We start from the raw sequence: 25,989 nt of genomic DNA on the forward strand, positions 1-25,989 counted from the left end.
TGTATCCACCATGATTCACCTGAAGATCCTAACTTGACCTGTAAGAGCCCTGGGCCAGAGTTTTCTCTTCCACCTCTAATGCTTACGCATGGAATCAAGTTGGAAGGTGCCATTTAGCAATCAAGTCCAAAGTCCATTCCTATTCAGTGCAGAAATCCAAATTAAATCCAGACTGATGGCTGCTTATCCGATGACAAAGAATTCACAATCTGCCTTAATGAATGGTTCTATTGTCAAATTTGTCTTAGTGTAGGAAGCTTTAATGTTCTTGTAACATGATCCCATTATTTCATGTTCTGAGATGATAGAAAACAGATCTTGATTTTCCTTTCTATGACATCCCTTCAAATACTTGAACAATGTTATATCCCCATTCAGTTGTCTTTTCTCAAGGCTAAACATACCCCCCTTCCCTCAAACTCTCTTGCACTCCTTTAATCATCTTTGTTTCTTTTCTGTACACCTGTTTGTTGTAGGCTTTCTTAAAATTCTGGTACCCAGAACTGAACATAACTACTCCAAATGGGGTCTAACTTGCTTTCCAGATTTTCATTCCATTCTTAGAGGTTTATTCTATTGCATTTCGGGTTTTCCTCCACTAACTAGGATTATTTGCCATTTTCCTTTCAGAATTCACTATCCAACTTTTTTTTACTATCTTCTCCTGCTATGGAATTCTTTGAGAGCATTGATCTGAGATCCACCCTGCATGGCAAGCTGAAACTGCTTGTCTCCTGTGCTGGCACCAGCTAGTAAGGTTGGTACCAGTAATAAGAAATTGGTGCCCAGATTTCAAATTTGGACAGTAATACCGACCAGCTGTTCTACCCCAAACAGCAGTTGCCATGACTTCCAATTAATGGACTCTCCTGCTTTCCCAAAAGCCAGCAGCAGACCCTTTTCTTTGAGAGGATGGCTCTTTAAGCGCACACAATATCCATTTGCAAGTGCAAACATCAGCTGTCATAGAAACATAGATTTTGAATGGGCCCTAAAGATTATGTAATCTAGCAACCTACTAGGTGCAGAATTTTCTTGGTCAGGATGAGCACTGCATTGGGTCATATCATACAACATTGTTTCACCATCCTTTTTTATTTATTAAAATTCTACAACCACATGTCACATTTACTTGACTGGGTGATTTGCAAGTGAAATATTAAAATCATATAAAACCCATAGTTATAAGAAAAATTAAAAACAGTATTAAAACAGAGTTAAAAAGAACTACTGAAAAGTTCAAAAGGCAGAGAGAGCTCCTTCAGCCCCCCCCCCCCCAAGGTTGCATTATACTCTTAGACCATCACCACAATTGGCAGTGTCAGGTCTTGATGCCTTTCCAAAAGGCTACGAGAGTGGGGGCTCATCTCACCTCTGGGGGTAAAATATTCCATAGGGTTGGGACAATGGCAGAGAAGGCTCTTTTCCTAGACCCTGCCGGTCAAAATTCTTTTAACTGAATGTATTTGTATTTTGTATTTATTAGTTTGTCAAACATGTACAAAATAGCAGATATAAATATAAACATGGATATGAACAAAAGAAATGAATACAAATAAATGGGGATAGTAGGACAGGGACGATAGGCATGCTGGTGCTCTTATCCACGCCCCCTTTAGGGACCTCTTAGGAGTGGGGTGAGGTCCACGGTAGATAGTTTAAGGTTGAAGCTGTGAGAGTTAGAGGATATAACAATGGACTCATGTAGAGCATTTCAGGCATTGACCACTCTGTTGATGAAGTCGTATTTTCTGCAATCAAGTTTGGAGCGGTTTACCTTAAATTTGTACCGATTGTTTGCCCGTGTATTATTCAGTCTGTAATGGGTTTGTAACATACCCTCCCAGCCTAACTGGACAAGATACATTTGTCAAGAATCATAAGGTACAACACTTAATGATAGTCATAGGGTACAAATAAGCAATCAGGAAACTATCAATATAAATGGTAAGGATACAAGCAACAAAGTTACAATCATAGTCATAAGTGGGAGGAGATGGGTGATAGGAACAGTGAGAAGACTAATAATAGTAATGCAGCCTTAGTGAATAGTTTAACAGTGTTGAGGGAATTATTTGTATAGCAAAGTGATGGCGTTTGGGAAAAAACTGTTCTTGTGTCTTGGTGTCTATAGCGTCGTTTTGAGGGTAGGAGTTGAATAGTAGCTGCCCACATGAATGCATGCACAGATGCATGCACACTCACACACAATCTTTCATCCTCTACCCTTTCTCCTTATAGTTTTTCCTTTTCCCCCATTTGCCTGTTTACCTGCCTTTAGGTAATTTCTGTGGGACTAAAGGGAAAACAAAAACTATGAAAATGAAAACTCTTTCAATGGCCTGGTGTAAAAAAACTAAAAGAGTTTTACTGGTCCAGAAACCCAAGATGAAATGGCCTTGAAGGAAAGTGACTAGTAACGGGGGATATTCCTGTCGCAGCACATAGTAGCTAATTGGAGTTGGCCTAAATTTGCACAAGAGGTAAATCAGACATCCCCATTTGGATCAGCACATATCAGAAAATAGTACTTTTGATGTAAAAGAAAGAAAAGAAAGAGAAAGAAAGAAAAAGAGGGATGGAGGGAGGAAAAAAGGAAGGAAGATTTATATCCACAGTGGGTGGGTACAGCATAACTGAGAAGCTATGATTATCTTGTTTATATCCCACATTATAAGCATTAATATGTAAACAAGAAAGGGCACAAACTTCTTGAGCCAATATTTTTCCTGAGTGTTCTTCTAAACAATTTAATAGACTATCCCACTCCCATTCATTCCTGCAGTTCTTGGGTCCTTGTTCTTATTTCTAGATATTTGTCACTAAACCCCACAGGATTCAGTTTAAAACACTCCTGATCAAATCGGATATCCTTAATCCAAACACATTTTTCCCAATCCTTGTGAGATACAACTCATCTCTTGCCAGCAGCCTACCATTCAGATAAAACAGATTATGGTCTCAAAAGGAAATCTCTCCTGTCAACACCATTTCTAAGTATTCTGTATTCCATGGAATGTTTCTGTACTCAACTGCAGTATTCTTTTTTCTTTTCCCGTGGAATGGAAAGATGGATAAGACCAACATATGAGACCCCAGGGTCTTTGTTAATAGAAGATATTTCCTTATTTACAGAACAGAGCAGTTTAAGAAGTCACTGTGTACGTATGTATAATTATAATATCTGCCTAACTGTTGTGTGCTAATGTATATTTTGAAATCCTGATTGAAATCATCTAAATTCCCACAGAAATAAGGACAATAATTTCCTAGGATTTACAGCTGTATCATTCCCAATATATTTTCATAGGTGCAAGATGATAACTTCAAATAATAATGCAAGCCATGAATTGCAAACTCATTACAAATCCCTTCTAGGAATCTAATTAATTCAATAGGACAGGACATGTGGGTAAAAGTTGTGATGGAGGAGGAGGAAGAGGAGGAGGAGGCGGCAATATTAGATCAGGTGGGAATGTTTCGTGATACAATTAACTCAATGTGAATATCACTTCCTTATGACAGCCAGCCTGCATGGAAGAAGACATTGAAAATACGCTTCCTTGTGCAGCGTGCATGCTTTTTCCTGTATATATAATGATCTATCTGTTGAAAAGCCATCAGTTTCATTTTAGTGCATACATTTTTATTACATACATTTTATAGTACCATATGCATTTTTAAAAATGCCTTTCCACTTTTTATATCACCCAGGTTGCTATAGAACGAACCAGATACCATAAGCCTACTTCCCCCTGCATCCAATTGTCAAGATTAATTGCCTCTTTGTCAACTCAGCCAAGAAATTTACTGGGCCCAGTGCACTGCTTGTGATGGAGAAATACCTGCAGGGCACAACTGTTCCTTGTACTTCTTCATTTTTATCCCCCCAATGTCTGAGCAATCAGTAGCTCTGGCCTTCTGTCACCTCGTAGCTCTGGAAGTGAATTCCAGTGGAGGCAAAAAGAGGCAGATGTAGGATTTTCGGACCCTGGAATGGCTTGGTGGAATCCTTTAAGAGTGGGTTGTTTGTTTGTTTGTATGTGTCTCTGTGTGGCAGAGGGTAAGGACACAAACCTAGATTCCTAGAAATTTGGTTAGCCCCCAAACTTTATGAAGGCCCTGATGACTGATTCATCTTGGACCAGTAAGTTAGATGAACCAGCTGCAATTATATGGTGTGGGATGGTTCCTGCCACAGTATATTTTATTTTACTATGTTCTATTTTTATCTTTTTCTTGTATTGCTGTTTTCAACCCTTGTTAGTCATCCAGTATTCCTGGCCAAGTGGGTGGCCATAGATTATTTTAAATAAATAAATAATGCTAGTAGGTTCACAGCTTCAGAAAGCACCACATAGGGCCATTAAGCTCCACCTCCCTGCTCAGTTCAGGAATCCAAATTAAACCTTTCCCAACAGGTGGCTGTCCACCTCTGCTTGAACCCGTCTTATAAAAGGGATCTCACTGCTTTGTTGGATGATTAATTCCACATTCAAACTGTTTTTACTGTCAGGAAGGTCTTTCTAACATTCAATCATAACCTGCCTTCCTGTAGCTTCAATTCATAATTCCATGTCCTGGTCTCTGGAAGAAGAGAGAAGAGGCCTTCGCTTTCTTTAGGAGTCACTTTTTCAGGTATCTGAAGAGTGTTGTCATCTCTCCTTTCAATCTTCTTGTCTCAAGGTTAAACATTCTGGATCGTTTAATCTTTCTAATTTTTAAATCGTTAATAATTTTGATTCCCCTTCTTTGTTCCAGTTTGTCTAAATCTTCCTTAAAATGTGATCCCTAGAATTTGCCAGAATTACTCAAACTGGGATTTGGAGCAGCATGGTGGCCCAGTGGTGAAGATGCTTGCCTCTTACTCAGGAGGTTTAGAGTTCAATCTTAGGTAGCAGCAGATGTTTCTTTGCTAGAGTGCAAGAAAAAATATCTGCTGCAAACTCTGTGTAGGTGTCAGGAAGAGCGTCCGGCCAGTAAATGCTTAGCTCCATCCAGTCATCCTCACTCTACCCCAAATAGGGACTAGAGAGTCATAAAAAGAAAAGAAAAATCAAACTGAGATTTGATTAGCACAAAATCTTTTTCATAGGTATTATCCAGCTGGGTGTTGTCCATTATAAATCTGTGTATTTCATTTCTGTATATTAAATAAAGAATTTTTGCCTTTGTCTCCATTAAGTTTCATGCCCTTCATTTATCTAACCTCTATAATAATTTTTAATTTTCTTTCTGTCCTTCCCATCCAGTTTTCTGTCTCCTACTAATGTGATAAGTATTCCATCCTCAAACTGCAAAAGAATGTGTATGCCAAGGTATGGAGTTGTTGCTGTTCCCAAGACAAGCTTTTATGTACCCTGACGCATTTCTCAGCAATGATGCACGCTTCTTCATTGCTTCTATGTAAGCTTGAAATTTATATCCCTAGTGGAGATATATTTCATTTTCTCTATGGTGTCCTGGAAAAGGGATTCTGTATGGCATTTGAGCAGAAAATATAATGAGCTGGATGAGGTCCTTTAGCCATAGAAACCACAGAGAGAGATAAAATCAATATATCATTACTGCTGATAGCAAGGAAATGTTCGGGTATCTACAGCTTGCAGAATATAATGGAAATCATAAAGTCTTTAGCTGGTTTTATGTTTCCCCCATCCACTTCATTTCCTAGGTTCTATAATAGGTTTGTAAACAAAATAAAACGTGTGTGTGTGTGTGTTTGAGGGTAGGGAACGGAAGAGGAAAAAGAAGCCGAGAGAAATCTTCCTTTATAGGAATAACATCAGCATTCTTCTCAGCTTCCCAGCTGCTGACTGTTTTTGAAGCCTTGAATGCAATTAGTATCTTTTACTGCCCACCTTCTGGGGATAGCAAAATTATATTCTTCCAGTTTCACCTTGACATGCAGATAGGAAAGCACGAATCAGGGTTTCATCTTGAGATTTTGCTACTAGATTATGGTATGGTCTTCTGAGAGCTCCATGATCAGATAAAATGATGAAATGATGGGAAAGCAGCTGGAATAATAAACACGAGATGTGGATACCTTCCAAAGATGCTCAAGTGCAAAAATCCTGTGATGAGTGCAAAAGTGGACACAGAAAGTGTATTAAAATTATATTAACCATGGGGGGGGGGGGGTGGAAATCTGCGCACCTTTCCTCTTGTGTTTTTGGAGCTTGAATGTTTATTTAAGCTAATTTCCCCTTTCTAGCATATTTTTTGCTTTGTCTGGATTGCTGCCAGATCATTTATTCTTCGTGGAAAAAAAAAAGATGAATAATTTTATCTCTTTTCAAAAAAGATGATCACAGAGGCATGTTGGCAGCACTTTGGCAGCTTTAATAGGGTCAGCTCTGCTAAATGTGGAACCATCCGCTGTGTAGTATTTGCAAGAACAGAAATCCTGCCTTTGATTCCTTTTATTATACTAAGCTTCAGGGCTTGCTTAGCCCCAAAGAACATCTTAGCAAGAATAGCCGGTGAATAATATATACTGTAGAAGGAATATGCGAACGTGTGTGTGTGTGTGTGTGTGTGTGTGTGTGGCATGTGATCAAATGTATTTCTCTGCGAGTACTTAGTCTGATACTCCATTTATTCACTCAGGCATTTATTCACCATTCACTTTGGCAAAAACTGATAGAATTCCAAAGAAAAGCCATATATTCTCTATGTATGTTTCACACTCTTGAAAGAAATAATAATGTACTGAATGCTCAATTTTCATTAATAACACACCTAATGATCTTGGTATCTGCACTCAACTTCTATACCTTGCTAATTATACCCCCCCCCAAAAAAACCCTAAACACAAAATGGAAAGTTGAGTCTGCTCCTTATCACCAATTTGTTTAAAAATGGTTACCAAGAATTTTGGCAGCTGAGAAATTAGTACTTCCACAAATTGGGTCTCCCTAAAAAACACTTTACCCATCAACAAGGCACAATGATAAAGGGATTATGTAGGCTGAGTGTCCTTCTGACATGAACCATATTATTATTCTGGTTTTTGGTTAAAAATAAGATATAGATTAGATGGAATTAAATTGGAAAGGAGCACATCTTCCTCTGAGGAAGTGGATCACAGTTCTGTAGTTTATTTGCCAATTTAGCCTGACTAGTTGACAGGTCATCTCAGAAAGTCTCTTAATTTAAGAATGGGAAGTTGTTGAATGATACATGGATTGGAGGAAAAGATGCATTTGTATCCCAGGGAAGAACATTCATTTATATTACAAATATATAATCACTTTGACTTAGGCAGAACTTTGATGTTAGCAACCACCAGGATTATTTTCTTCTCCTTTTGCTTATTTCAAAGGCTAAGCAAACTTAGACCTGGATAATAGTTGGAGGATGGGAACCACACCCAAATTCCTGGACTGGAACCTGAAAAAGTATTCCTCAAAAAGACAATGACCAACCACTTTTGTATCCTTGCCAAGAAAACTGAGTGGCTGTAGTCATAGGTGTCCAGTCTGAACTGAGGGCATGTTGACATTATTTTAGAGAAGAACTTCAACAACCTTGGCAGACCAATAGATTCAGATCTAGGAAGAAAGCAAACCTACTTTAATTCACCTCTTGTACATCTAAGACAAAGATAGCTAAACTATCCACAGACAGCACAATTTCACTAGCGCCTACACCATTACTTCTGTAGTGTAGAATGGGCTGAAATTCACTAACTGGGAATCCCTTGAGGTTGCATCAGTGGATGTCTCTGAGAACCGTTTCTCTTTAAGAGACTAGTATTCAGTGGTGAAATCTAAAATTTGTTACTACTGGTTCTGTGGGCGTGGCTTGGTGGTGGTGGGGTTAATGTGACTGGGTGGGTATAGCCAATTTTTTTTTTACTTTTAAAACCATTTTTTTCTACAATTTCTTCCGCGAAGAAGTTGTAAAAAAAATGCTTTCAAAAGGCTGTGATGATCCCAGCTGAGTTGCCTGATTGGCAGAGGCTTTTTAAAAAAGCCTCTGCCGATCAGGCAACTCAGCTGGGATTGTCAGAGGCATTTAAAAGAAAAAAAGGGTTTTGTTCTTTTAAAAGCCTTTGACGATCCTAGCTGAGCCGCACAATCATCAGAGGCTTTTTTTTTTACTTTTAAAAGCATTTTTTCTGCCTAAGAGGTTGTAGAAAAAATGCTTTTAAAAGTTTAAAAAAAGCCTCTGATGATTGTGCGGCTCAGCTGGGGATGGATGGGGGGAGGGATTTTTGCTACCGGTTCGCCGAACCACCCGCCTCCATCGCTACCAGATCGGGTGATCCAGTCTGAACTGGGAGCATTTCACCCCTGCTAGTATTGCTGTTGGGGTGTTAATGAACAATTGAATAAAACTCACACCACAGATTAATTATGTGGGTTAGACAGAATTATAGACAAAAATATAATAGGCAAAAAAAAAAAATCCCATTGTTTCCCACTCTCCTCTTCTACATAAACCCGCTCATTCTCTCCACTTCCCCCATTCTTAAATTTAGTAGTCTGTCTTGTAATCTGCTCTCTAATGAACTCTAGTTCCAGAGAAACTAGTGGGAATTTGCTCACATTCAAATTCCCCTGCCCCTGAGAATGAGGGGATAAGAAACAGTAATGAAGGGGAAAATCTTCAAAGGTGCCTACTGCCTTTGGAACAACCTTTCATCAAGGAAGCTTCCATAGTTTCTATTTTGCTTGGAAAAAGCAGACTGATTTCTGCTTCATCGGAATAAGTTTCATCTACCGTGTTTCCCCCAAAATATTTACCTACCCCGAAAATAAGCCCTAGCTATTTTTGGGGTGGGTGGGTGAGGGGGGTGTCAAAAGAAAATAAGACCCAGTCTTATTTTCAGAGTAGGTCTAGGCTACCTCTGGAATCCGAATGATTATATGTTGGTTTTATTTTATTTGAAATGAAACCATGCAGTGATGAGAGATTACATTAAAACAGAGCTCAGATCCATAAAACTAGAGATTAGAAAATAAAGCAGCATTACACTAAGTGCAGCCCAATTAAAACCTTTCCAGTTACAGAAAAAGGAGCAATCGATTAAAAGGTTTCCAACGCAGAGATATTGGGGTGATTTGCTTTCCTCCTGTTCCATTTTTTTTTTTGCTGATTTGGATGAGCATAGCAAGTGTCATAGATTCAGATATGCAGGCAGGGAACCTGAAAAGTATAAAATGAATGAGGTGCTAGGGAGGTATGGCGAGTGAAAGACTATTGAAAAGGTTTCGATTTTTCTACTCAATTGGCACCAAAACCATCACAAATGCAACAGAGGTAAAAATGGATGTGAAGCAAACAGCTGCGGAGACAGACGGACGTGAACATCCAGCATGAGTGACCAGAATTTTCCAAGCAAGAACTCAAATGCTATAACCTTCCTACTCTGAGTAACTCCACGTTTACCTTTCCTGCTCTGGGGCAAAAAAAAAAAAAAAAGAAGAAGAAGAAGAAGAAGAAAAAGTGAAAAGCACTGAGCTCTGGAATAGTCCTGGCATATATTGTTTAGCATTGCCTCCTCCAATGATGTGAGTACTACGCTAAATTCACCATAGATTTCCCCATCACAAAAGTACAGCTCTCTTCTATCTCATCAATCCCTAATAGCTTTTTCATTCTGTAAAGTATTTGGGGAGAAATGTCTTGCAGGCATGATGTCTCTGTGGATCTATCAATATCAGTTAAGCTTCGGAGGGATTCAGGTTTAGATTTGGTCTGCTTTCAAAGATGGCTTCAGTTTGGATATTCCTCTGCTGTTTCTCAATCATACTGCTTCAGTTGGGATTCCAGAATTGGCTGAATGCAACACACAATCCTATTCTGCATGCTGGAGAGCAACACTTCAGAGGATAAGCTTGGCACGCTCCAAAATACATGCATCCTGTTTCCAGTAAATCCTATATACCAGTAAATGATTGAGCCTCCATTGAGCACACTTATTGCCTGTTTATAGGTGAGCCATAATTCCATAAATGAAAGTCTCTAATTTCCTTAGTTTTCATGTGAATTCTCAAGAAATCAATAAAACGTATGAGTCCATTTCACAGTTGCTTTACAGTAATATCCATTTAGTTTTATATTGTATGAAGCACCATTGCAGCAGGCCCAATAGATGAGGAAACAGACATGCTGTTTATATATTTAATGCCCAGAAGTTAAAAATAATGGTACAAATAGAATGGAACTTATGAGTCCCTCAGAGAACCTCATATAGCCAAGTGGCTTTGGTAAAGATTATTAACATTAAAGGATGTTGGCAGAAAATTTGTAGCTTTGATTGCTGAACCCCCTTCTGACACACTAATAAAGCCCGTGACTGGCGCTATCGTTCACTACAATATTTTATACAGGACAAGTTAAGGAAAGTAATGGGTAGGTTTCCCCAGCTTTGTTTTCCCTTTTACTGTACAAAATATTGACTTCTGGTGGAAAAATAACCATCTATGGTTCTAGCTAACATGAAAGAGGATAGATTTAGATGAGTATAAGTTGACTGGAAAGGTACGTCAAGTTGCCCAATTAATAGGTCACAGATTAAACTATTTCCTGCTCTTCTAACAGAGGGCTATATCTCTGGGCAAAAATTACCCAGCTGATAGATTACAGGTTTAGGAGTGAGGTGAAGCAAGAAGGAGTGATCAGTAACAAGCAAGCCCCATCTTCAAATAATGGTGTAATGGAATGGAAGCACTACAAATAAGTCCATTTTCATTTATGTAACTGGCAATATCTAGATACGGGCTGTGAATGGCCATGGAATTAGAATGGAGTAATCAAAATGGCCTCACTCCTGCAGTTATGAAAGCAGTACAGAGTACAGCCAGGTGAAACTCTTCGTTGGGAGAAATCACAGAAGGCCTGTGATGCATTCTCTCAGAACAGAATCAGCAATGCACAGCTGACAAAACCTAATTCTTTCCCAGTTTTAATTGACCTTCTGTGCAATGTTGGGCTAGTGTTCTCTTAAGCACTACAGCTGTCTTTAGCAAACAAATATTATTGTTTTTTTTTTCATAAGAATACGGAACCCATGTTTGCAGGGAGCACATAAGACTTGACAAACGAGAAAGCACCAGTTAGAGGGAAATACTGCCAGTTCCAGTCTTTCCTGTAGTCCAAGTGAAAATGGCCACAGGACATGCAATGGCCAGGAACCAGATATAAGGGGAATGTTTGCAGCAGACTAAAGTGGCCAATAAGAGATGGGTACATCCCATTCATGTCCATATCGGCAATCACATCAATCAATGAAGTATCCTGAATTGTGTCCAGGGCAAAAGTTGTGGTAGAAGAAGAGGGAAGATGCTACTTTAAATCTGAAACTATTAAAGATGAGTAAGCTGACTCAGCTATGGTCTGAAGTTGAGAAGAAGGCAGCATCATTAAGAGCTGCTGTGGCGCAGTGGTTAGAATGTAGTACTGCAGGCTATTCTGCTGACTGGCGGCTGCCTGCAATTTGGCAGTTTGAATCTCACCAGGCTGAAGGTTGACTCAGCCTTCCATTCTTCCGAGGTTGGTAAAATGAGGATCCAGCTTGTTGTGGGCAAGATGCTAACTCTGTAACCAATTTAGAGAGTATTGTGCATTGGTATAAAAGCATTGTGAAGTGGTATATAAGTCTAAGTGCTATTGGTATCATGAGGACACGAAGGGAGAAAGAAATAATTATTGTATCATAGATAGGAACATGAACACAGGCCCAAAGAAAAACTCACTGTAGTTAACATACATTATTTCTCATATACAAAACCTGCGTGCACCCATTTTACTTTTTGCTACTTTTCTGTTTCACGTATCACAAGAGGATTGCAAAGAGCTTTACAAACAATAGATCTTCCAATGACCCTAAAGCAGATTTAATAGGGGCCTTTCACTGTTTTGATTTACTTGTTTTTCAACTATCTGGTGGTGTGTACAAATAGGCATTATTAGTCCGAAAGTTTCAACATAGGGGCTCCTGGGTCTAGGTTTGAAACATGCAGAAACAAACACATAATTGTCTGTTTGTGTGTTGTGTGTGTAATGAAGTGGCAGAATGCCCCCGATGCAGTTCCTAGGAAAGCTCTACATTTGTCAATTAACACAAATTACAGCCAGCCCAGCTTGGTGCCAGCCTCCACAGCTTCCGTGCCCAAAAGGCAGCAGAATTTTCTAACAGGGATTGGAGAGAAGCCCTTACAATAAAGAGATGCTTATTTAGATCTGAATGTAACTCCAGCGCAGCACCAACTGCACAACTGAAGCTCCCACCTTAGGCCTAGATTAAGCATTGAACTTTCTTTTGGAACTGAAGCCCCGCTTCATAAAATAAAATTACATAATAAGATGTAATGATTCTATTGTGTCTGAATGCTCCCGCTGTTTCTGTCAGGTTTTCTTTTTCAATTAAACAAGTCTTTTAGTAGTCAGGGAAATAGAACTTGGCATCACAATTACTTAGCTTCAGAACATGGAAGAAGCACAGAAAGAATGCATGTTTGTTATTATGGCAATCAAGAGATTTTGTCTAAAAGATTTTGATGTGGTGGCAATGCAGCATGTTTAGCTCACTGCCGAAAGGAATGGCTAACATGCAAAACATATGTACAGAGTGCTCTGCAAAGAAACACCTTCCTTGGAAGGAAAGAAATAACCATGTTCATTTGTGGCTTCTCTTCCCATATTTCCCTTCTGGTATTTTACCATTTTTTGTGGAAATGACCACAGTAACTTTATTTGCTTTTATGATGCCATAGAACTCCTGAGTAAAAATGCAGCCAATTTATATTTTAATCCACACAGGGGAAAAAAACCAACACAACATGAAATTCACTGGTAGCCCTTCTCTTGTCTCTATTGAGTCTATTGGAGCCACATGATTCTGTCCAGATTTTGCAAGGATAAAATAATTGTTGACTCTTTCACCTTTGCTGCCCTACGTCTTCCGGATATCACCAGAGAGTGGGGTGGGAAAAATCCACCAGTAGGGGATTGGGATGGCTAAAGGACTGTGCCATCTCAAGGCTCTTTAGGCAACACTTGCTGGCTTCAAGATTTCTCTGTTTAGTTCAGGAGATAATAAGGATGGGTGACTTTTGTGTTGCTTTAGCCTTTATTAAATCTCTAAGGCAGGGGTGTCAAAATGGTGGTCTGTGGGCCGGATGCGTCATGCGCAGGTCACGCCTACCCCAGCTCTGCGAATGGGAAAACACCATGAAATGACACATGATGACAATGTGAGGTGGACAGTTTGACACCTGTGCGCTAAAGGATTTAAAGCTAAAGCATTTACAGTATTGCCAGCTGAACAGTCTAACCCAATAGATTCTAATTCTGATAGACCATTATTTAAATCTACCAACTATCAACTGCTACCCCTGTCACATGAAAGATGTAACAACATCTTCATGCCACATGGTGCTACATAGCCAGGCCTCATTTAGCAACTACTTCATTTAGCGACCATTTGCAGTTATGGTGGTGAGGAAAAGCAACTTTATGACCGATCCTCACATTTACAACTTCACTGTAAAGTGAAAGAAAGCTGAAATAAGATCATAAGCACATTCATGGCTTCATTTAGTGACTTCTTTATTTAATGACGAACAGGCTGGTCCCAGTCACTAAACAAGGACTTCTTCCATAGGTATGCATGTGCTCGTGACACAAAACTCAAACTAGAGAAGGACTACCAGAGGAACACAAAGGTTAACTTCTATTTAAAAAATAAACTTAGCATACACACCCAACTGATACTTGTGATTGGAAAAAAAAAAGCTTCTGAAAAGAATTTTGGTGGTTAAAAGACTCATGAAAATACCAGGGATAGCCAGGAAAACAAACAAACAGATCATAGAACACATCAGTCCAGATTTCTCAGTTGCACAATTGATCAGTCTCATATCTTGGACAGATTATGTGAAGAACTAGCTCTCTTGAGAAGTCTATAAAGCTGGGAAAGGTTAAAGGAAAAAAAGAAAGAACATTAGCTGCAAAGTGGAGGAACACATTTACAGCAGCTATGGATAAGTGTTAGAAGCCCTGAAGGACCAGGCGGAGGACAGACCATTCTAGAGAAAATATACCTTTGTGATCACTGAGAATCGACACCAATATGATGACACATAATAATTATGGCAGTCACCCTTGCCAAAGCTATATAATATCAGAAGACATCTATTAGGTCCTAATGAGATTTCTGGCAGATTGACCTGGGAAGTGAATATATGTATTCCTGACTTTGTCTACAAAGATTGAAAGCTTTTAGTAGTTGCAATTTGAAAGCATAGGCTGGTACCAAAATAACAGGAATGGCATGTATATGTGGAACAGGGATTAGAAAAATGTTGGAAAGAGTTGGAAAGTTCAATAATGGAACCGGCATGAATAGGAAACCTTTGTACTTGTAGATGTGCATTTGGCATATAAAATTGAAAAAAAAAATACTTTATTGATTTCAAATAGAGTTTAAAAAAATACCCTGCATTTTTGTGTTTAAAAGGATGCGGGAAAGTAAAAAGTGAATCATGAAAACAGAAAAAGATAAATCAAACAGATATTAAAAAACCTTCATTTTCAGAAAAAGGGTGAGAAAGAAAGTAAGGATCCAGGTTCAGAACACACATTTACAGGTTCAGAACACACATTTACTATTAAATACACAAATACCACAGGTATTACTATTGTTATCAGTCCCTATTTTTCTGGGTCTTTTGCTTGTTCATTTTTTCATGGATTTTAAAATACTGATGATTACCCTATTTTCTATTTATTTCTTGGTGCATTCTCAGACACACTGAGATCAACTTCTTAACCATTTGATGTGTTGAAAATGTTAACTAACAGTTTATCTGTTTATTCCCCCATCTTTTAAATTAGGGAAGCTTAAGGAAATATTTTTTGCCAGCTTTTATTCAAGGCCTTGACATCTTCAAACAAATATATTAAAAGATTGTGACACTGACAGTTGTTATGCTGTGAATAAGCACATTATGATGCTTATAAGCATAGATTTTTATTTAGAAAAATAAGTGGAGGACATTTGTTGAAGAGGGGGACATTTGTTAAGAGCTGTGGTGGTGCAGTGGTTAGAATGCAATATTGCAGGCTAATTCTGCTGACTTCCAGGAGTTCGATCCTGACTGGCTTGAGGTTGACTCAGCCTTCCATCCTTACAAGGTTGGTAAAAGGAGGACCCAGATTGTTGGGGGCAATAGGCTCACTCTATAAATCACTTAGAGAGGGCTGTAAAGCACTATAATGCGGTATATAGGTCTAAGTGCTATTGCTATTGAAAGGGAAAAGCCTAATTCTCTTTTCCTTTTGTGCACCTGCAATGAAAGCTACTCTTGTTCTTGACTTCTGCTAATGAAATTCAGGCAGAAGTTCTAAAAAGTGCCAGGACTGCAAATCTATGTCTTTTCTCCAAAGTACTTCAAGTGCTATACTAAACCCAAATAGTCCTAGGCAACAGGGTCTTCTCCTACAATCTGGGAAGAATTGTGGAAATGGAGGGAAGGAAATTATAAATTCAGCTCATACTAAATAACCAAACCTTAATGTATGGAAAATTCAGTTCTTTTTCCTTCCCCAAGCCAGACGAAAGCAGATAAATCTTGCCACTCATTTCACTTGCAATCAAAACAACTGTTTTATTTAGAAAAGGGCCAGCAGCAACAATAACAGGAGAACACTTAAGATTGTTCATTGGCTCTGTTGAACCCGCTCTTTATAAACTAGACATTTTTTTATTCCTTTTACGAATACAAGAATTGTCATTTAACAGAATAACAGAGTTGGAAGGGACCTTGGAGGTCTTCTAGTCCAACCCGCTGCCCAGGCAGGAAACCCTACACCACTTCAGACAAATGATTATCCAACATCTTCTTAAAAATTTCCAGTGTTGGAGGATTCACAACTTCTGAAGGCAAGTTGTTCCACTTATTAATTGTTCTAATTGTCAGGAAATTTCTCCTTAGTTCTAAGTTGCTTCTCTCCTTCATTAGTTTCCACCCATTGCTTCTTGTTCTACCCTCAGGTGCTTTGAAGAATAGTTTGACTCCTTCTTCTTTGTGGCAACCCCTGAGATACTGGAACACTGCTATCATGTCTCCCCTAGTCCTTCTTTTCATTAAACTAGACATACTCAGTTCCTGCAACCGTTCTTCATATGTTTTAGCCTCCTGTCCCCTAATCATCTTTGTTGATCTTCTCTGCTCTTTTTCTAGAGTCTCCACATCTTTTTTACATTGTGGCGACCAAAACTGAATGCAATATTCCAAGTGTGGCCTTACCAAGGCATTATAAAGTGGTAGTAACACTTCACGTGACCTTGATTCTATTCCTCTGTTTATGCAGCCCAGAACTGTGTTGGCTTTTTTGGCAGCCAACACAGCTGCCAAATTTTGGATTAGCTGGAATTTTGGGTTAGCTGAAAGAAAAAAGCTATTCTAGTTGGTGGTTGACTGTTATCAAGTACTCCCCATTCACTGTCCCAAACAGGTGTTTTTCTCCTAATAAATGCCCATTTGTGTCATCCGCCCATAATTAAGCATCTGTTCTCCAAGAGGCTGACAGGTTCTTTGGTGGATAATCCCAGTTGGTTTGGTGGCATTATTTATAATGCTATCTTGACAAAGGTCTTCTTTTTTTAGTCTCCTTGTCAGATTGAGATAGAACTAATCATTATTATGAAGATATGGAAAATGTAACCAAAGTCCATATTGCACACCTGAGAGGCAGTACTGGACAAACAAGATACACAAACTTCACATGAAAAAACAAATGAGCTTGTCTCATTGGCCTAGAAGGCTTTGGGATATGACTTGTTCTTTATTGCAGCAATACATAAGCCATTATTAGAGCTGTCAACCAACTAAAATGTTTTTGGTCAATTAACCATCGTGTTGTTAATCAAGTGATTAATTAAATAGTCACAATAAATGTTACAGTATCTCCATAAGGCTGATAATTTAGGAGAAAGCTAGTAAAGATTACATTTTCCACTCCATCACAATGCATCCATGTGATTCTTTTTTGTTTGAAAATTACCTTATATTGCTTAAATTAAGATATGCATATTTATTTATCAAACTTAGGCATTTAAGAATACGGTTGATTTATAGCTGTATCTTAAACATGGAGCAGCCTTCCCCACCCCCCCACCCCATATGTTACCGTGTTACCTATATAGCCAACAAAGGAAATTAAAATGATTACTAAGTTAGTTTTTCTTGCAGGATTTATTAATTGATACAAAAATGACGGAAAGGTTAACATGAAGCACATCAGGAATGAATGTCATAACCATCACAATTATCATCTGAGAATGATTGTCTATAGCATATTTCATTTTTACCATGCCTATTCAACTAGCAGAGCAAATAGAAAACATGGGTTGAACTTTAAAGGTAATCCTCGACTTACAACAGTTCATTTCATGACTGTTCAAAGTTACAAAAGCACTGAAAAAAGTGACTTATGGCCATTTTTCACGCTAAGGATCCTTGTAGCATCCCCACAGTCACAAGATTAAAATTTGGACGCTTGGCATCTGGCTCATATTTATGATTATCCCCGAGTCATGTCATCATCTTTTGTGACAGCTTCTGACAGCAAATTCAATGGGGAAGCCATTTAACAACCCTGTTACTAACAACAAAACATCATAAAATGGTACAAAACTCAATGAACAAATGTCTCGCTTAGCAACGTAATTTTTGGGCTAGTTGTGATAAGGAGAAGACTACCTGTATTGTATGAGGGTGTAGTATCATCAGATGCTGATGATACCCAGTTATAGATCTCTGCTCCTTGCAAATTAAGTGGAACCATTAACATTTTATCCTGGTACTTGGAAGCTATATGGATCCAGATGGAAAATAACATATTTCTGATAAGACTGGTTTTGGGGGCATTCTAGTTCTAGGACTATGCCATCTTTGATGGTGGATTAAGTAGCACTGTCTTAGACAAACCCATTGTACAATCTCGGAGTCCTTCTGGACACAAAGAGCAGATGGCCTTCGTGGCTAGGAGAGCCTTTGCAAAGCTTTGTGTTTGTGCACCAGTTTCACCCATTCCTGGATTGGAGGGGCTCTTCTCACTATTGTTCATGATCTTGTAACTTCCCAAGTAACCTTTCTGTAATGCAGTCTATATGAGGCTGCCCTTGAAGAGTATCTGGAAGCTTTGGCTGGTTCAGAAGGTGGTGGTGCGGGCAGCTATGTATGACCCTAGAACTGCACATGTTACACCTCTGCTCAATGAGCTGCATTGGTTGCAGGCCCAGTTTAAAATGCTGGGTGATTTATCTAATGACTCACCTCTCCCCAGTTATACATGACCATGCCATCAGATTTGGCAGAGAAGGCATGCTATGGGTCCCAGGGAACTACACTTGCCAGGTGGTAGGCGACTAGGAGGGAATTAGGAAGCAGGCCTTCTCTGCCGTAGTGCCCACCATTTGGAATCTTCTCCTCCTGGAAGTGAAGTTGGCTCCATCCTCTTAACAGTCTACAAGTCTCTTAAGACTTGTCTATGCCATCAGACTTGGGAGTCCAATGGAGACCTTGTGGTAGTTCCCTTACAGTGGTTAAAATCAATCTCTCTCATTCTTGTGCTATTTATAGTTCAAAGATTATGGACCTACATGTAAAAGCCACAGTATCTGCTGTTATATGTAAAAGGTAAAGGAGTCCCTTAATCTGTTACTTGTCACTGACTGTAGGGGGCTCATCTCCGTTTCCAGGCCATTAAGCCAATGCTGTCTGAAGGCATTTCTGTGGTTATGTGGCCAGCATGACATCACGGAGCACTGTTACCTTCCCTCAGTAGTGGTACCTATTTATCTACTTGCATTTGCATGCTTTAGAACTGTTAGGTTGGCAGGAGCTGGGGTGAGGACAGGAGCTCACCCTGTTGCATGGTGCTTGGGTCTCGAACCTGGGTGCTGGCTTAAGCCTAGTGCCTTAACCACTGAGCCACCACACCGCCCATTGTCCTATGACAGAGCAGAAAAAAGGCAAAAAGAAAGGCTCAGCCATCATCCCTTTACTACATTACCAATGAGCAATAGATAGGATGCCAACTGAACAGAGTAATTGGGATAAGTAATATGTAAGATAGCAATGTCACAACAGGGATAGTTGCCCACCTACGTTCACCAGTACCAAGTAACATAATGAAATAGGCTATAAGGATAACCTTGAGAAACAGGCAGAAGCATAGCAACCAAGACAACTGTCAGCAAATGAAATTTGAGTCCAAACAGGAATGTAATTTGAGAAAATGTCTCAGATTTGGCCCTCCCCACTTTTCTTAGAGGTAAAATCAGAGTGAAAGGGGCATAGCCAGACTTGCAAAACTTTATTTCTGTAATCTTATAATAAAAGTAGTTGGAATTACCATTGGAATGGTAATTCCAATAATGTTGGAATGACTTGGGAGACAGGAAGAAGAGCCATAGACTGAACAACTGGTATGTAAAAGAAATCTCAGTCCACAGAAGGAGAAAGAGGCGGGAGGTGTTTTAGAAGGGACCCACCCTAGTTTCCCAGGGAGTAAAAGGAAAGGAAGGGAGAAGATCCAGGCTTGCAAAGTTCTGTGAATGTAATCTTACAATAAAGGTACAGCTAGTACTCCTGGCTGTGCTATCACTGTACTATCTTTTGGTTTATAAAATGGGAGCGACGGTCCATCTTAGAGGGAAGTTATGGAAATGCTAAACAAATGAATAAATTCATCAACACTTTTGTCTTTATGTTTATTGATGATGTGTGCGATAAAATAGATAGCTGGGAAGTAAAGCTGCTACTTAACTTTTTTTTCCTTTAGCAGAAAATTGAATGGTTATAGAATCTACTTATGCCCTTCATTCATTCTTTGAATTCAGCATCTTTTCCATATCAATTTGCTTGGTTGCTGATGGCAGTACAGCTATCAGCCTGAGTCCATTCAAATTTGTATGTTCTTCCTTCTTGCTGCTTATAGAGAAAAGCTACGATAGTATGCTTCCACAATTCACAATAAGACATCGAAGCTGTAATCTTGGATCACTCAGGCCGTAGGACAGTAAGGTCCAGATGTAACTTTGGTTTTCAGAAACCGAGGAGCCAGTAACCTGCGATGTCAGATTCAAGTCCTTATTTAATCTTCCTGATTGTTCAGGAAGATTAAAGTTTGCAGAAACATGTTTATGGAGAAACGCAATCCTTGAAAACAATCCCGGGAGTGTATAGCACAAATAATAGCAGGATTAGGCATGTTTACAAAAAAGGGATTTTTAAAAAAAGTAAAATCAAAGGAAAGGGAAGAGAGAACTTACCCATTGCAGAGCCCAAAACTAATTATAAGCCAAATAACAAGAAGCTACAAGGACCTTCCTTCCTACTTTCCTACTTCTAGGAAATCCTTGAACAACATATGTTCTTTAAAATCTCCAGACATTTCTCCACCTATGTGAAGTCTTCAGAAGCTGCACCATCGTGCGTTGATTGTTTTTCATTATAAGCACTTAAGAGAGGATCCCAGTGCAGAATTCCACTGGGGGGAATATTCAAGGTGATTTGTTTATTTTCACTTTGTCAATAATTGGAACTTCCTCATCTAGAATCTTCTTTCTTGTCACTGGCATTGATCTCATTTCCACGAAATGTCACTTCGGGAATGGACACCTGCCCTATATTTTCAGTAATAAAGAAAGATGCAAAGAATGTGTTTAGCTTCTCTGCAGATTCTTTATTGTCTTGCAGTAATCTTTTAACTGTTATTCAATAGGCCAATTGTCTCCTAGTTTTCTGCTTCTGCTGAATGATATTTAATACATCAAAAACATGTCTAGTGATGTACAATATTCCTTAAAAACCCAATGCTTTTGTGGGCAACACTTTCCCATGGAACCTGTATTTTCTAAAATTGCTTCCTTGAAACTGCTTATTAACCCTGCTAGTGATGATTTATGGTAGCAAGTCCTTCCCTGACCTTCCCTCTCCTTAAAGGGTTTATATGAAAGACGAAACTATCTCACTGGCTCTCCGTGTTCTGTGAGGGTTTCTCTTCAATGCCCAGTGAATCTATGTTATATTATGTGCTCCACTGTTAACATCTTAAGTCAGAAATTGCTAGCAGTTTGCACATAAATATTTGTGTATGCCTGTGGTGATTCTCAGTCATCCAGGTCATAGTTGTCTCAAAAGTGCTTTTTTCTTCAAAAGGCAAGTGGACTGGGTTTTTTTTTTCTTTGAGGGAGAAGAAGAAAATATTTCACTCCTCATCCAAGAAGCTTCATCAGTTCTGATGGAAGGGGGATGGAAGGATAGGTACTGATAGGAAGAGGGAATGGAAGGATTGTATTTCTTTGCAGTCATCTGGTTGTTAGCACTCTCTGAGGCCGCTGTTGAGGCCACTTGGGGGTTTATCTGTGCCCTCAGGGTCACCTGAATCAGAGTGCAACTGGCTGTGGAATCTACAACACTGCCCTTGTAGCAGTTTCAAGAAGATTCCACAACCAGTTGCACTTAGTTGCATTCCGCAACCAGTTGCATTCAGGTGATCCTGAGGCCTCAACAGCTCTCACAGAGTGTTAACGACCAGATGATTGCAAAGAAATACAATCCTTCCATCCTGCTCCCCACTGCCGCCATCCTATCAGAAACTACCTTTCCATCCCCTCTGCCATCAGAACTGATGAAGCTTCTTGGATAAGAAGCAAAATGTTTCTTCTTCTTCCTCAAAGAAAAAAAACAGGCCAGTCGTCTTTTGAGGGGGAAAAAAAAGACCAATATTTGTGTATGATGTCCTTTTCTGAATATAGCAGATAGTTCCTACCAACTTTTATTTTTGAAGTAAGGAGACAGAAATCCAGTATTATTTCTGATTTTTCTTTTTATGAGATAATCTAGCTTTAGTGTCTAGTTGCTCTGCACCTGTCAACAAGTTACATTTCACAGAAAAAAAATTATTGGAAATTCTAATTAGCAACTTACTTTTGCATTTCAGGATCTCATATCTCAGCACCATTTATTAGGCTATCAAGATTGTGGATGATTTTAACACCTCGTAGGCAATTCACCTTGTTGTCTACTTGCTGTCATATATCGTGCAATCTCTGTCACTAATCCTACTACTATGAGCTTCCCTTTCCTGCCCCCATCCACAATAATATCTGTCCGTGTAAAAATCATTTGTCAAAAGTATTAGAGGTGGTCAGTGTATGATGTGTGATTAACTAGGAAATTTAAACAAGTTATAGATCGATAGTACCTCCCCCAACAGACATATTCCTTAATTTTTATTTTTTAAAAAATATACACACATTCAAACATTCAAAAATTATGGCTGCAACATTTAGTCATACCTTTTCTATGGAAATTACTCTATTTTAATTTGCTGCACCTTGCTGAGTCCCATTTGGTAGGAGCCAGCATTACCATGCTGGTTTTAGATTGAAAAAAAAAAAGAATTAACTTCAGGACTCTTATTTTCCTTTTGGGACTTTGGCCTCAATAAGGGAAGGGAATGACACCTGTATCCAAACAGGAGGAACATTTAATTGGAATAATCTTGATGAAAACTCAGAAATCTTTTAGATCAGTTCTAGCATTCTCATGTCTTCCTAAAGCAGCAAGACAAACTTTCAGTTTTTCATTTTGAGATTTTGCAATTCCATTAGGGGGATGGAAATTGTTTAAGTTGCCCCTGGAAGGACCTTCTGCACTGACAACCTGACTTTCTGGTTGTTTCTCCTTCCCACAAATGTAAAGCATCATGGTTTGTTCTCTCCCGCCTCCCCAACCAACACAAAAATAAAGAAATGCAACAAGGCATGAAGCAGTGCAATGGCCTGTCTTAAAAGGAAATTAGTAGAGAAGACACTTGCGTGATTATTCAAGTTTGTCTCAGAGGACTTCGGAAATGAAGCTTGTGGCCATCTAGAAGCATCCTCAGTTTCTTACTGTTCATCTGGTTAGTAACTTACAATAGCTTGCAGCATTTTAGGAAGTTTGGATGGGTGCATACCGGTAGAAAGATAGAATGTAAAAAAAAATGATATGTTATGAAAATAAAAATGCAAGTTGTATTGTCAGAATTAGGACACTAGCAATACATTCTTGCCCTACTACTGTTCAATTTGCCTTCTTTTTCTGTCAAAGGTTCTTTGACACACACATACATAAACACACACACACACACACCATGCAGTGCTACAAAATGCTATGTTGTATTGTCATCAACAGAAAAGCAGAACATAGGATGAATTCATGATTTTCTGGGTGAATATTTCTAATATTGATTAATCCTTGCTATTGATATTCTATTGATTATTCTGTAGTAATTAAAATAGTCATAGACTAATTTTTCACTCAGCACAAAAGCTTTCAATAATTAGACTAGGATATTCATAGCATAAAGGCTGCTATCTATTCTATTAGTAGCATTCTTGTTAATGTATAACATGTTAATATAGATCCAGGTTTTCATAGATCATTGTTTCTACTTGCAGAGATCAAAACAGAAGTGGATTGCATATCTTTCCATCTGTTTTATTGGTTTCCTCCATAAATTATAATAATGGTTATTTGACCAAGCACTATATTAGCTCTTTGTAGGGACCAACTGGTAGCCATTATCTAAATCTTTGTAAGAGAGTCCAAAGGTTGTTGCTTTCTGAGCAACATCACAATATGAAATAGGAAGCCAAACTGATGTCTACTGACAAAATAAATATACAACATAAAGGCTATTCTCACAAGACTAATAAACTGCCATCTTGAATATTATTTACAGCTACAAATTTATTGAATGGCTCCGCATGAACCGGAATGAAACAGAAGCAATGTTTAAACATATCTTGTTGTCTTCTGCAATGTACAGCAAGGCTTTCTCAAAGCGAGACCTCTTACCCCATGATCTAGTTGTAATAGATATATGTGACATCCTTGGTTGGCCTAGAAACAAAATTAATTAGCATTTATTCCAAGAAGAGATGCCAATGAATTTACCTAATGCAGGCATTGAGGTAAGTGAAAATTAGTGCTCAGTTTCAGTACGACTATGGAAAGACTAAAAGAGAAAGGGCAGGTTTCTATAAAGAGAGGCTGTCAGTGAATTTTGCCTTAAGCAAAATGCAAGGCAAGCTCAGAAGTCTCTGCTCAAATAAAATGTGGTTGGGTAATTAAGTTATTTTTTAAAAACAGAAATGTATGAAAGGGTTAGATATTAATTGCTTGTTATTTACAATGTTGCAAGTGTAAACCTACTCCTTAAGGGATGCTTACCTTGATTCTAAACTTCGTAATTTCTTTTGAAGTTAAAAGAAAGAATATTTTCCAAAAGGCTTCTTGATGTTAAAGTTAAAAGGTTAACATCTTAGAAATGCTGCTTTTTTAAAGATTCATAACTCATTCACTTGAAGTAGGATTATGTTGCCACAGTAGTTTATCAAGTTTGTTTAGTAATATCACATGAACCACCCAAATAAGATATCCTTTGTATACTTATGACATATTAAGTCATGGAGTAATATTTTGCTCAGCACTTGAAAAAGTCTGGGCATTAGAAAGGGCCAAATTCAAGATCTTAAAGTTCAGTGGAATAAACCAGAAAGTGCTTTCATTGACATAGGGTGGAATGGATGGCACTGAACTTATTATGAAGATCTACTTTTGATTTATTCTCTGTACTCTGCGAAAAGGTATCATCACAGAAGTCACCACAAAGGAAAAATGAAAGAAAAAACTTTTGGTTAAGTATGTAAAACCCCAGGTATTAGCCCAGTACAGCCAGGGCTAATACTTCTCCTCCAACCTTAACAATTATCATATCCAAGAAGGTGCATCATTATTACATGCAACCATCTCCCTTTTTTCCTAGTGGTTTAATGTGCTGGATGAAGTCAGTCTATTTACATTGGTTTGTGATTCAATGTACTGTGCAAATTTTTAAAATTGTGTTTATTCCATAATCAAATTAATCATATACCGCGTTTCCCTGAAAACAAGACCCTGTCTTATATTTTTTGAATCCCCAAATAAGCACTTGACCTTATTTTCAGAGAGGTCTTATTATTTTGGGGCGCATGGAGCAAGATGGGGCTCCTCTTGCCGTCTTACCTCATTTCCAGCTCTGCATTTAAATATTTTCGGGGAGGGCTTATTTTCGGGGGGAAGCTTATTTTAGTGCATGCACTCAAAAGCCTGATTGGGCTTATTATCAGGGGATGTCTTATTGTTGGGAAAACAGGGTGTGTGTGTGTATGTGTGTGTTTGTATTAATTTGATTATGGTAATTGATTAATCAAATACCTAAATACACTCTGTCCAAGGAGATATCTTAGGCAGATAAGGAATTCTACAGCTGTAGAATTGGAAGAGGCCTTACACTCTATTTAGTCAAATTGTCTGCTCAACACAAGGTCTATTAGAAGATCTCTTACCATCCAGCGTTTTTGTGAAGACTTCTAGCAAGGCAGTCTGTGCCATTCAGCCTGAATCTGAGTTTTATGTCACTGGTTCCAAGCCAAGATAGAAAAGCCTCTATGTGTCAGCTCTTCTGATATCTGAAAAACTACTATCACATCTGGGAGTTTCTTCCCAGTTGTTTTGTAAGATGTACTCTGGTTTCCTTTGTGAGGGTAGCATAAGCCATTGGCATTGAGGGATGAAAAAGTACCCGTGCCCCCAGTTCCTTCACTTTCCTGTTCAAAAACTTAATAATTCCCAGAGATTCTTTAAAAATTACTTTTGGCAGTATTATCCATCCACACATGTATCAAGAGAAAAACCTAGGTATTGATGGTTTGAATAGGCTTTGAGAAACTGTCTGTCATAGGAATATGAACTTAGGAAATTGGAAGTCAACACACCTCACATCAAATTTATTTTGCAAACAGTTGCTTCAGGTCTTTTAAAGCTGGAAATAACCTACCAATGCAACACCTCTTCAGTTTTTCACCTCTTCAGAGACAACTTCTTCAATTCAAAGGAGCCCAAGGGTCCTCTATAATGTTCTATGTTGTGA

General features: G+C 38.6%; 1 protein-coding gene across 5 annotated transcripts in view; it reads right to left on the reverse strand.

Moving 5' to 3' along the window:
* Positions 1 to 25,989, reverse strand: part of TNRC6C (trinucleotide repeat containing adaptor 6C) — a 597,645-nt gene that overhangs the window by 263,171 nt on the left and 308,485 nt on the right. The window lies entirely within an intron of this gene.

Source organism: Pantherophis guttatus, chromosome 2 (genome assembly GCF_059756535.1).
Source record: "Pantherophis guttatus breed Tessera chromosome 2, ASM5975653v1, whole genome shotgun sequence".
In the NCBI taxonomy this organism is placed as follows: Eukaryota; Metazoa; Chordata; class Lepidosauria; order Squamata; family Colubridae; genus Pantherophis; species Pantherophis guttatus.